Source organism: Mustela nivalis, assembly GCF_964662115.1.
Source record: "Mustela nivalis genome assembly, chromosome: 15".
In the NCBI taxonomy this organism is placed as follows: domain Eukaryota; kingdom Metazoa; phylum Chordata; class Mammalia; order Carnivora; family Mustelidae; genus Mustela; species Mustela nivalis.
In genome coordinates this window covers 32,478,886-32,490,272 of record NC_139034.1, presented here as the reverse complement: position 1 = coordinate 32,490,272, position 11,387 = coordinate 32,478,886, and positions in this window count along the sequence as shown.

Sequence of the window (11,387 nt, the reverse complement as noted above, 5' to 3'; positions counted from 1 at the left end):
GGAGGAAAGGACTTGTAGCTGAAACGACCTTTGTGGGAGCTGACAGTATAAACATGGATGCAAGACAATGTCCTGTGGCTCATGCCCATTTTTGCCATAATGACCTGTGAACTGACCTAACCTATGGCCTGAACCTGTGGAACTGTGGATCAGTTGCGACTTAGTCCCAAAATAATGTATACTAATCAAAATAAAGATTGTATTCTGAGAAACTATTGAAGTGAAAATTTCTTTTTGCTTTCTATTACTTTTAAATATAAATCACTGAAAAGGGAATGTTCTTCAAACTGAGTTTCATAACTGAAAAAGAATACCCATGTATGCAAATTATTTAGAACTGGTAAGATATACTTGAAGAAAGTTAAAGGGTGTTTATTTAATAAAATGATTGTTGTGGGATACAGACCAGCCTAACAATTATGAGCATATAGTCTTTTATGAAAGAGTTCTTGTGTTACAAATATAGTATGATCATAACCAGGACTAAAATTTCTTTAGCTCAACATAAATATTATTACAATAGATCCAGTAAATTTCTGTTTCTTCTTTGGAATATTTTCTATATATTCATACACATATATGTATATGCATGGAGGCAAATTAAGCTGAAATAATAAATCAAGATTGATGTTTCTAAAATGAATCTGGTATTTAAAAATGGATGAATATTAACTATTTAAAGAAATAGACCAAAAATTCTCTGTAAATATGTGGTTGAGAATATTTAAGGACTCTGAACTAAAATAAATAGGATGTAATCTTAGGGAGTCAATAAAGAAATGTAATGAATGAGAAAAACTCAATTCTGCTTAAGGTCTTTGAGAAAGGAGATGATTTTTAGAGAGCCTGGAAAAGGCACTGTACACGAAGAATGGTATAATCTATAGGGCATCAGCACTGTCCTACTTGAGAAGTGTTCTTACGGCTTTTCCACAGACTTGATTAGCGTTTCTCAACCTTGACACAATTGCCATTTAGGGCCAGATAGTTCTTTGCTGTGGAGAGCTACCCTGTGCATTGTAGGATGATTAACAGCATCCCTGCCCTCTGCCCACTAAAGGGCAACAGGACTTCCTTTACCCGCAAGCTGTGATGCCCACAATGTCTTTAGATACTGCCAAACAATTTGCTCCTATTTGAGAAAAGCTGGCCTAGGTAAACGTTTTTCAAAACTCCTTTTATTCTGATTCTGTTCTCATCTAGTGACATTTTAGAGAAGAAGAGCCTTCATTATTATTTAATAAATCAGAATTTATGTTAAAAATGCATTAGTCTCTGGAGAACCTAACTGGGGTGATTCATTCTCTAAGAGACTGGTCACCTCTGAATGTGATACCCACCTTGCAAAATTGAGTTTTTAAACGTGTATCACTGAGGAACAGATTTTGAACCAGGGAAACATAACCCAGTATTGCAAATGTGTAGCCCTATGCCAGAATCACATCTCAATTTTGTTTTCTTAATTCTAACCACACAGTACAGTAGAATGAGTACAAATGAACCTAAGCAAAGATTATCTAACTCCCACGTTCATATTGACAAATGTCTAAATCCCACAGACCGTTTTCCTTTTTATTTCCCAATGTCATTTTTTAACTTGCTTACATCCTAAAACCTGTATTTTTTTTTTCTACCACACATTCAAAGTACCTGTTACTCCTTATTTGTCTTGGAAAGATCAAGAGTGGCATACAGATGGCCAACAGGTACATGAAAAGGTGCTCAATGTCATTAATTATCAGAGAAATGCAAATCAAAACCACGAGATACCACCTCACAAGGCTTGAGCGGCTAGAATCAAAGACAAGCAGTAACAAGTGTTAGTGAGGAGGCAGAGAAAGAGGCACACTTGTGCGCTGTTGGTGGGAGTGTAAATTGGTGTAGCTGCTGTGGAATACAGTATGGAGGTACCTTAGAATGTTAAAAATAGAACTACCCTATGATCCAGCAATTCTGCTTCTGGGAATTTACCCAAAGGAAACACACTAATTTGAAAAAATATCTGCACCGTGCAACACCGTGCAACACCGCTGCACCTGCCGCCCCCTCCCTGTCATGTTCATTACAGTATTGTAACAGCTAAGACCGGAAAACAACCCAAGTGCCCCATGTGTGAATTGATAAAGAAATGTGGTGCATATATACACACAATGGAATTACTAATTAGCCACGAAAAGAAGGAAATCTTGCCATTTGTGACAAAATGGATGGGCTTTGAGGGCATCATCCTAAGTGAAATAAGTCAGAGAAAGGCCAAGACTGTCTCACATGCATATGATCACACTTTTACATGTAGAATCTATATATATATATATATATATATATATATATATATATATATATATCACATCTCAATTTGTATATATATATATATATATATATATATATATATATATCCCCCCCAAGCCCATAGATAGATATACCGAACAGACTGGTAGTTGCCAGAGTTAAGCCATTGGGGGCTGGCAAATGGGCGAAAGGTGAAGTGGATCAAAAGATACAAGCTTTCAGTCCTAGAGAAAGTCCTGGGAAACGGTTCAAGATGGCGACCTCGTTAAGACCCGAGCTCCTTTCCTGCCCACAGACACAGGGAATCTGCAGTTACATATGGCGCAATTTCCTTTGAAAAAGACCTGAAAACAAGCTGAGCAACTCCGTTCACTTGGCCAAAAGAAGACATGGGAACAGGTAGGAGAGGCTAAGACCCAATCTCACCCTTCCCCTCCCTCCCACAGCGCGTCCGGATCAGGAGGACTCCCCCAAGCCGGAAGTGTCTCCCTCAGGAGTGTAGAGTTTCTACCCCGCATCAGGCACCCCCACCTTTTAAGACCTGCACCTGAGAAAGGAACCCGCAAAACATCTGGATTGGAAAATGAACCGGCTCAAGTCTATGAGGCTAGAATGGAGCTGAGGAACAGGCTTTATTTTATTTATTTATTTTTTTAAAGATTTTATTTATTTATTTGACAGAGATCACAAGCAGGCAGAGAGGCAGACAGAGAGAGACGGAGAAGCAGGCTCCCTGCTAAGCAGAGAGCCCCATGAGGGGCTCAATCTTAGGACCCTGGGATCATGACCTGGGCTAAAGGCAGAGGCTTAACCCGCCGAGCCACTCAGGCGCCGGGTAGAACAGGCTTTAAATGGGCTCCGCAGACTCAGGGGCCCCAGGTCCCAGAGCAGAAACAGCTCTTTGAAAAGTACCCAGAATTTGAGGGAGGGGATTCATTTGCTAATTTTATTTTTTAAAGATTTTAGGTGCGCTCGCCGACATGCAAGTGGAGTTGGTGGGGGAGGGTGCAGAGCGCAGAACCTGTGGTGGGACTCTATCCAACCATCGTACCATCAAGGCACCCCTTATGTGCTAATTTTAAAGCACCTCCCGTGGGCCAGTTGGGATACTTTTAGAGACAGAGCTGTTGGCGGGCACCATTTTCCAAGATTTTTTTTTCTCTAGACCTTTCTTGGCACCCACCTTTCTTCGGTGGGTGCCGTCTTGGAGCTCTCCCTCTGCCACACTCCACAGCCTCAGGATCTGAAGAGGGGAGCTTTTACACGGTCTGGTGCCCCAGTTTTTTGCAGTGACAGCCTAGGGAGAGCCTCTTGATTGTCTGGCTCTGCTCTGGAGCCCAGAGAACCAGACTTGCACCCCCAGGGCACTGCACTGATTGATTGAAGCCTTGTCTTTCTGACAAAGGGGCCTATCTCTGGGTCCAGGAGCTTTGGCCTGAGGAGCAGGCGACATTTCTGTTCTTACTGCTTTCTCAAGATCTCAGCGTCCCCAGCCAAGTTAGTACCACCTTCACCTTGCCTTTCTCTGATTTCAACATTGCATACAAAATTACATATTCCCATTCTCATGATTTCAGTTAGATTCATCCAAATTTTTAATACATTTTTGTTGTATTATATATAATACTAATTATATTAGTAATAGAAAAAATACATTTGAAAAGTAGAACACTTAGAAAATAGAGCATAATGGAAAAAGAAAATTAAATCACCAGTAATCCTATTGGCTAAGAGAGAATTTAATTTAATTTCTCTGATAGGGCTTTTGTTCATTTAAGATTTGAACACGCTTGCATGCAAAACTTTTTGTGCCTGACAATTTTTTGGAAGCAGCAGTGAAATCTTTTTCACCTTCTAGCATGATTATTTAGATTTTTAAATTCCTTTTAAAATTTTTGAAAATTTATGTTTTTAAAAAGGGCTATCTATTTTATCCAGGTTTTATATTTTTTGTATCATTAAGAAAATTTAAATCTTCACTCCTGTGGTTATCATACTTTCTCCCTTTTTTAGTGTTGAATGTTTGTATTCTTTCTCTTTTTGCTTTAGTCTTTCATTCAAAGGGGATTTTTTTTGTTTAGTTGACCTTTTAAAAGAACCATTCTTAGATTTATATATGTAGTTTTAAAATACAAAATATATATTCTTACGAAAGGTATTATTGGGTCAACTGTTTTGGATTCTTACTGCTCTTGAAATACATATATTACTAAATTGGTTTCTAGAAAGTTCATAAGACTCATATGCAATGTTTGTTTATCTTTATTTCTCTCTTTCATGAACTGGATCACAATTGTCAATTATACCTCAGTAAGGTTGAAACTAAATTTAAAAAATACAAAACGAAGTAGGGTCCTATATGTATTATTTCAAAAACAACACCATCTTTTATTTTTAAACAGCTGTATGGAGTTTCATTCAATGGATGTAGGATATTTTACTTAACCAATGCCTTACCATTCTGGTTAGCAATGCTGCATAATAAACTACTCTAAAAGTTAATCATGTGAAATAGCATTTTGTTGTGCTTCGCTGGTTTAGAAATTCACTGTGAATTAGTACAGTGTAGATGACTTACTCTGATACATGTGTTTGGGGCCTCAGCTGGGGACACTTAACGGCCAGAGGACAACTGGGGAATGGAATCACTGTAGTAAGCATTTTCCCTCACATGCCTGGTGGTTGTTGCTGGCTCTTGTTGAGACCACTTACCTCTGTATTTGGTCTGAGCTTCCTCACAGTTTGGGGGCTTGAGTGTCCTTAGACTGTTCTTCCCGGTAGCAATGACTCCTAGAAGTGAATGACCCCAGAGAATGAGGCAGAAGCTGCATAGCCTTTTTGACCTAGTGTCATCCCTGTTGCACTCCTTCAGTCATAGTAGTCACACGCCTACCTAGATTTCAGGAGAGCAGACAGAGAGATCCCCATCTCTTGATGGGGGAAGGGTCAGAGACTTTGGATAAAACCATCACACCTATTAAGAACATTTAGGCCATTTGGGTGCCTGGGTGGCTTAGTCGTTAAGCACCTGCCTTTGGCTCAGTTCATGATCCCAGAGTCCTGGGATCCAGTCCCATAGCCCATCAGGCTCCCGGCTCCATGGGAAGCCTATTCTCCCTCTCCTGCCCCCTCTGCTTGTGTTCCCTCTCTTGCTGTGTCTCTCTCTGCCAAAAAAATAAGAAAAATCTTAAAGAAATAAAAAAAGAACATTTAGGCCATTTATGATTTTGCTCATTACAACTATATATATATAGATAGATAGATAGGTAGATAGATTTGAGAGAGAAAGAGAGTGGGCATGAGAGCGGGGAGGGTCAAAGTGGGCAAAGGAGAAGCAGACTCCCCGTTGAGCAGGGAGCCTAACATGGGGCTTGATCCCAGGCCCCTGAGATCATGACCCAAGCTGAAGGCAGACGCCTAACCGATTGAGCCACCCAGGTGCCCCAACATAAGATATTCTTAGATTGTTGTGATATAAGAATATATTATATTTTCTTTGCATACATTTTTGCAATTTTTATAATATTTGCAATTTTTGCAACATTTTCAAATATTGCAGAAAATTGCAGTTTTTGTAATATTTGCATTTTTACGATATTTTTCTGTGCACACATATATCTGTATGCACAGAGTGAAGATTCTTGCAGGGCATATTTCCCATAAATAGAAGTGCTGTTCCATTGGGATGCACATTTAGAATTTTGGTACATCTATGTAGTATCTCTCCCGAAGACTTTGTCAAGTCTATGCACCCTCCATCATAGGAAAGAAGCTACTTCCTTACCATTTTCCTAACACTAACCTGTATTTGAACATTTTTCCAGGATAAAATTTTTTCTGCCAAAGAATTTTTAATGAATAAATGGTTTTCCAGGGGCGCCTGGGTGGCTCAGTGGGTTAAAGCCTCTGCCTTCAGCTCGGGTGGTGATCCCAGGATCCTGGGATTGAGCCCCGCATCGGGCTCCCTGCTCAGCAGGGAGTCTGCTTCCCCCTCTCTCTCTGCCTGCTTCTCTGCCTACTTGTGATCTCTGTCTGTCAAATAAATAAATAAAATCTTTAAAAAAAATGGTTTTCCATATAATGTATTTTTCCACTCTTGTATTGTTTGGGTGTTTAGTAAGTAAACCTTTGCCCGCTTTCTTAATTATGTCCTTTTTTTTTTTTAAGATTTTATTTATTTATTTGACAGAGAGAGATCACAAGTAGGCAGAGAGAGAGAGAGAAAGAGGGAAGCAGGTTCCCTGCGGAGCAGAGAGCCAGATGCAGGGCTCGATCCCAGGACCCTGAGATCATGACCTGAGCCGAAGGCAGCAGCTTAACCCACTGAGCCACCCAGTCGTCCCTCTTAATTATGTCCTAAGGACACAGTCCTTGAAGTAGAATTGCTGATTTAAAATTTACCCCCTTTTTTAAGCTGCCTGATACATATTTGCAAAATAACAGAACATTTATGTTACTTTACATTCCTTCAACACATCCTCTCATTAGGCACTGTTCTTCAGTGGGATACTTTGCATTTTGTGATGTATAACCTGAAGCACATATACTACAGATTCCCAATGTGAACTCAGAAATCACATAGCGTAGGGCTCCAATTATAATTCTCTAGGAGTGGGATGTTTTGATGAATGTAGTTTCTTTTTCAAGTGCACCATGTGTTAAAGAAAATAGGAAGTTCAATACCTGCATTGCACCATCTGTCCACATTTCCCTGCCTCCATGGTGGCTGCATTGATGGAACCCTGCTTCGGTGTTATTTTCTGATATAGATGGCGGAAATGAAAACATGTAACATTTGAAGGAGTTCCTTATAATACTTACAAAGCAGTTCAATGCCCTTTTACAAAATCTCCTACAGTTTTCTCTTGGCACTAAGGATCTGGATAAAAGTGTGTTTTTCCCAATAAACTAATACACTTCTGTCTGTTGGTGAGAGCTACGTACTATACTTCCTTCTTCATCCTGGTTTTTAGGATGATCAGAATAAAGAGCTAAGTTCTGTACAATTACTATAGCATTGTCCACTTTAAGCAAGATTTTTTAAAACACAAATTTTCTTTTTCTCCTCTTTTATTTCTTATTTCTCTCTCTTGTTTGGGAACATTCAGTTTTTACTACAATTAATCTAACTTTGATCATTTTTAGAAGGTGGAGAGGAAAGTTCAAATTATGTCAGTTGATAAAAATGATATCTTTAATTAGTAATATAGATGATTTGAGGGTTGGGCTAAATTTGTATTAGTTTCTGTGTATGACCTAGAGGCAGTTTAAAAAATTAGAGTGAGTTGTTTTGCTATTTACCTTTCTGTGCCTGGCAAAAGAAACTAGGAATTTGGGAGTAATCAAAGGCTTTATTTTAAGCTTAATCTGATTTTATTTTTATAAACTATTTTCAATAAAACTTCTAATGGATTCTCTTATAACGCAGAACTAGCTATAGAAAAGAGTTTTGCACATTTTAACATTTTACATTTATACAGATTATAGATCTAACAACCCTAGATTGACATCTGAAATAATATATGTCTCTGATTCTATATTTTTTAAACATTATTCTGTTCGGTATCTTAGCTTTCTATTATTATGTGTAAGCCTGCAAATATTATATGGGAGACTGGTCAAGTTTCCAAGTGTCACGGGAAAATATTATTTATATCTCATAGTTACATATATATTTATTTTGCTACTGAGTTAATTTTCTTCTGTGTTAATTCATAAAATGTTTTATGAACTATGTAAAATAAATTCCAATTTTAGCTAATTAAACAGTAATTTTCTCCTCAAAAATGCTGTTTCAAGAGATGAGACAATTGGAACAAAAGTTACGGATGACAGCAATGAGTCATTTCAAAGAATTTGAGGTTGATTCACTTATGCATTGGCTATATTTATTTATTTTCTTTTATGTACCATGTACTATTATTGGGATAAAATGGTGAATTAGACAGGCAAGTTTCTTGATCTTATTAAACTTAAATCTTAGAAGGAGGATCCAGAAGGTACAATAAAAATAATAAATAAATAAATAAGTGAGAAAATTTCAGTTAATTTTAACTACTACTTAGAGAGTAAGTAGGGATATAGTAGTAAGCCTCTACTTTAGAAACATTGGTCAGAGAAGGACATCTGAGGAGACTAAATTTTAGCTGAGATCAGAATGAGAGGGGTAGTTCCCTTCTGTAATGATCAGTGGAAGACCATTCTAAGTAGAGGGTATAGCTAGTGCAAAGGCCCTGAGGTGGGACTTGGTAGGCTTCCATAAAAGAAAGAAGGCTAACAGGGTGGATACTAAAGATGCAGTACTATTTTTACTCTAACAGAGACCCTCTGTGTTTTGGTACCTAAAGATGAGGATGAAATGTGGCCTTTGACGTTTCTAACAATTGTTCTGCATTTTTCTAAGATAAGAGTGCACAGTACTGGGGCGCCTGGGTGGCTCTGCCTTTGGCTCAGGTCATGGACTCAGGGTCCTGGGATCGAGCCGCACATCGTGTTCTCTGCTCAGCAGAGAACCTGCTTCCTCCTCTCTCTCACCTGCCTCTCTGACTACTTGTAATCTCTGTCTATCAAATAAATAAATAAAATCTTTTAACAAGAGTGCACAGTACTATTATTACTAATAGTAGATACTTATCTAGTGCTTCCTACGAACAAGTACTATTTATTCTAAGATCTTTACATGCGTTAACCCATGAGGTTATGAGATAAGTATTTTTATGTTTATGTTTTTGTAGATGAAGAAAATGACACACAGATAAATTATTTAACATGGGACAAAGAGCTAGTAAGGGGCAGAGCTGAGATTTGTTTCCATTAGTCAGAATCCAGAGTGTGTGTATTTAATTACTATTCCACACTGCTTCATGGTAATAATAATGAGGAAGATAGTGTTATACACTCTATTTTTGCTATCAAAGCATTGTAGATTGAACAAACCAATGTCATCCTCAAGCTACATCTTATGAAAACAATAAGGAATTGACTTTTAAAATATAAGATAGTAGGTGCAAGGGCATGGGTTTATTTTACATCATTGGGCAGAGTAAACTCGATCTCTCCTTATACTGTCATCCATTCATCCATTCTTTTTTTTTTTCCTTAAAGATTTTATTTATTTATTTGACACAGAGAGAGATCACAAGTAGGCAGAGAGGCAGACAGAGAGAGGAGGAAGCACGCTTCCCGCTGAGCAGAGAGCAGGATGTGGGGCTGGATCCCAGAACCCTGAAATCATGACCTGAACTGAAGGTAGAGACTTAACCCACTGAGCCACTCAAGGGCCCTCCATTCATCCATTCTTTCACACACCAATAATTACTATTTGTCTTCTATAGGCCAGGTACTCTTTTAAGGTACTAGAAATGCATAAATGGACAAATCAAACTCTCTGCTCTTACAGAGTGCACTTTTTCTAGAAGCCTAAAAAATATTATTCTATATTAGTAAAGCAAATTGTCGCATACGAACTCAGTTAGCAGAATCAAGAGTTTCTGGATATAGTTAATTTGGTCTTAACAGAGTACAAACTGATTCATAAGGGGACAAATGACGCGGGTCAAGACATTAGCATACCTAGAAATTGAGTTTAAGGTTCGATTGCCATGAACCCAAGTAATGTGACTTCAACTCAAATACTAAGTGAATCTAATTCCTTAAAGCAAACCAGGGTTTGCAAGAGAGGCAACACATGTCCCATAGAATGGAATCTGATGAGTTTGTAAATGACTGTTGCTTTCAGCTCTGTAAAGCTTGGTTGAATTTGGGAAGACATAGCCAGTATCCCCTGATTCTTAGTAAATTCTGGTCTTTTCCACTCTACCTTCTACTAAATTAAACCACACGACCTGAAATTCACCGATGTTATATAAACACTCAAAAAACATTATGCTGCGAGTAGGAGACAGGGGTAATGAGCCATATCTAAAAATGTTTTTATTGGCATCCATAAGAGAAGGAGAGAGCTGAGTTTTAAAACAGTGTGAGTAAGATGAGTTAGTGGAGAATAAGAATGTGAGAATAAATGTGTGACTATTAGAGATTTTTATAGACTGGAACTTGATTTGAAATGGAAGAATGGAAAAAAATACTGAGATCATTTTGGACTTACTGGAAATGGTAAGAAAATCAGTGATAATTTTATTGTTATACTTGAATTGCCTAGAATTATGAAAGGCCTTTCTTGCAAAACCGTCAGATTTCTGGAATTTTCATGAAGTAGTTCTGTAAAACCATAGGCAAGGATGTTTCAGGAATACACTTAGGTAAAGTCAGAGGTCACATAAAAATTTCTATCTCACTTTAAATTTTGTCATCACTTGACAAAACTTGTTTAATAAATGGACTTTCTCTATAAATATGGTATCACATTTCTCAACCCTGAGAAACTCCCAGTTCCTTAGGAAATTATTTAGATTCTTGTTTCTGAGATTAAATGTAGGAATGGTAGGTTGAGCAAAGGACTTCACTGAGTCTGTCAGGTGCTAGCAAACAATATCTCCCTTTGGGGGATATAGTACTGTTTTTTGTCTTACAATTTTGATAGATTTTTTTCATCTGAAATACAATTTGGGAAATACCCATCTAGTTTGCTCTTGGTCATGTTCCCATTGGATCAGACCCCATGATAATCTTTTTCTAAGTCCTTAACCATTCACATTCCATTAGTGATTTGATGTGTCTTAGTTTTTAATAATCTTAGTATCACCAATTTCTCAAACAAGAAATTCCAAGCAATGATGTATTTGATAGCTTTTTATTCTACTTTCCCAGCCAATTGCAAAACCCTCCTGCATTTTCTTCCCATAATTTCACAAATATTTCTCACTTTTTATTTTTCTGGATTTACATCCTTATGAGGGAGCTTTGATTAACACATGCCCAGGCTGTTTCAGCCTATTCAACAGACCCAACTTCTCTCTAAGAAAAATTTTTTTAAAAAGATTTTATTTATTTGGCAGAGAGAGAGAGCGAGAGAGAGAGAGAGAGAGAGATAGATTACAAGGAGGCAAAGAGGCCTGCAGAGAGAGGGAGAAGCAGGTTCCCTGATGAGCAGAGAACCTGATGTGGGGCTCTATCCAAGGACCCTGAGATCATGACCT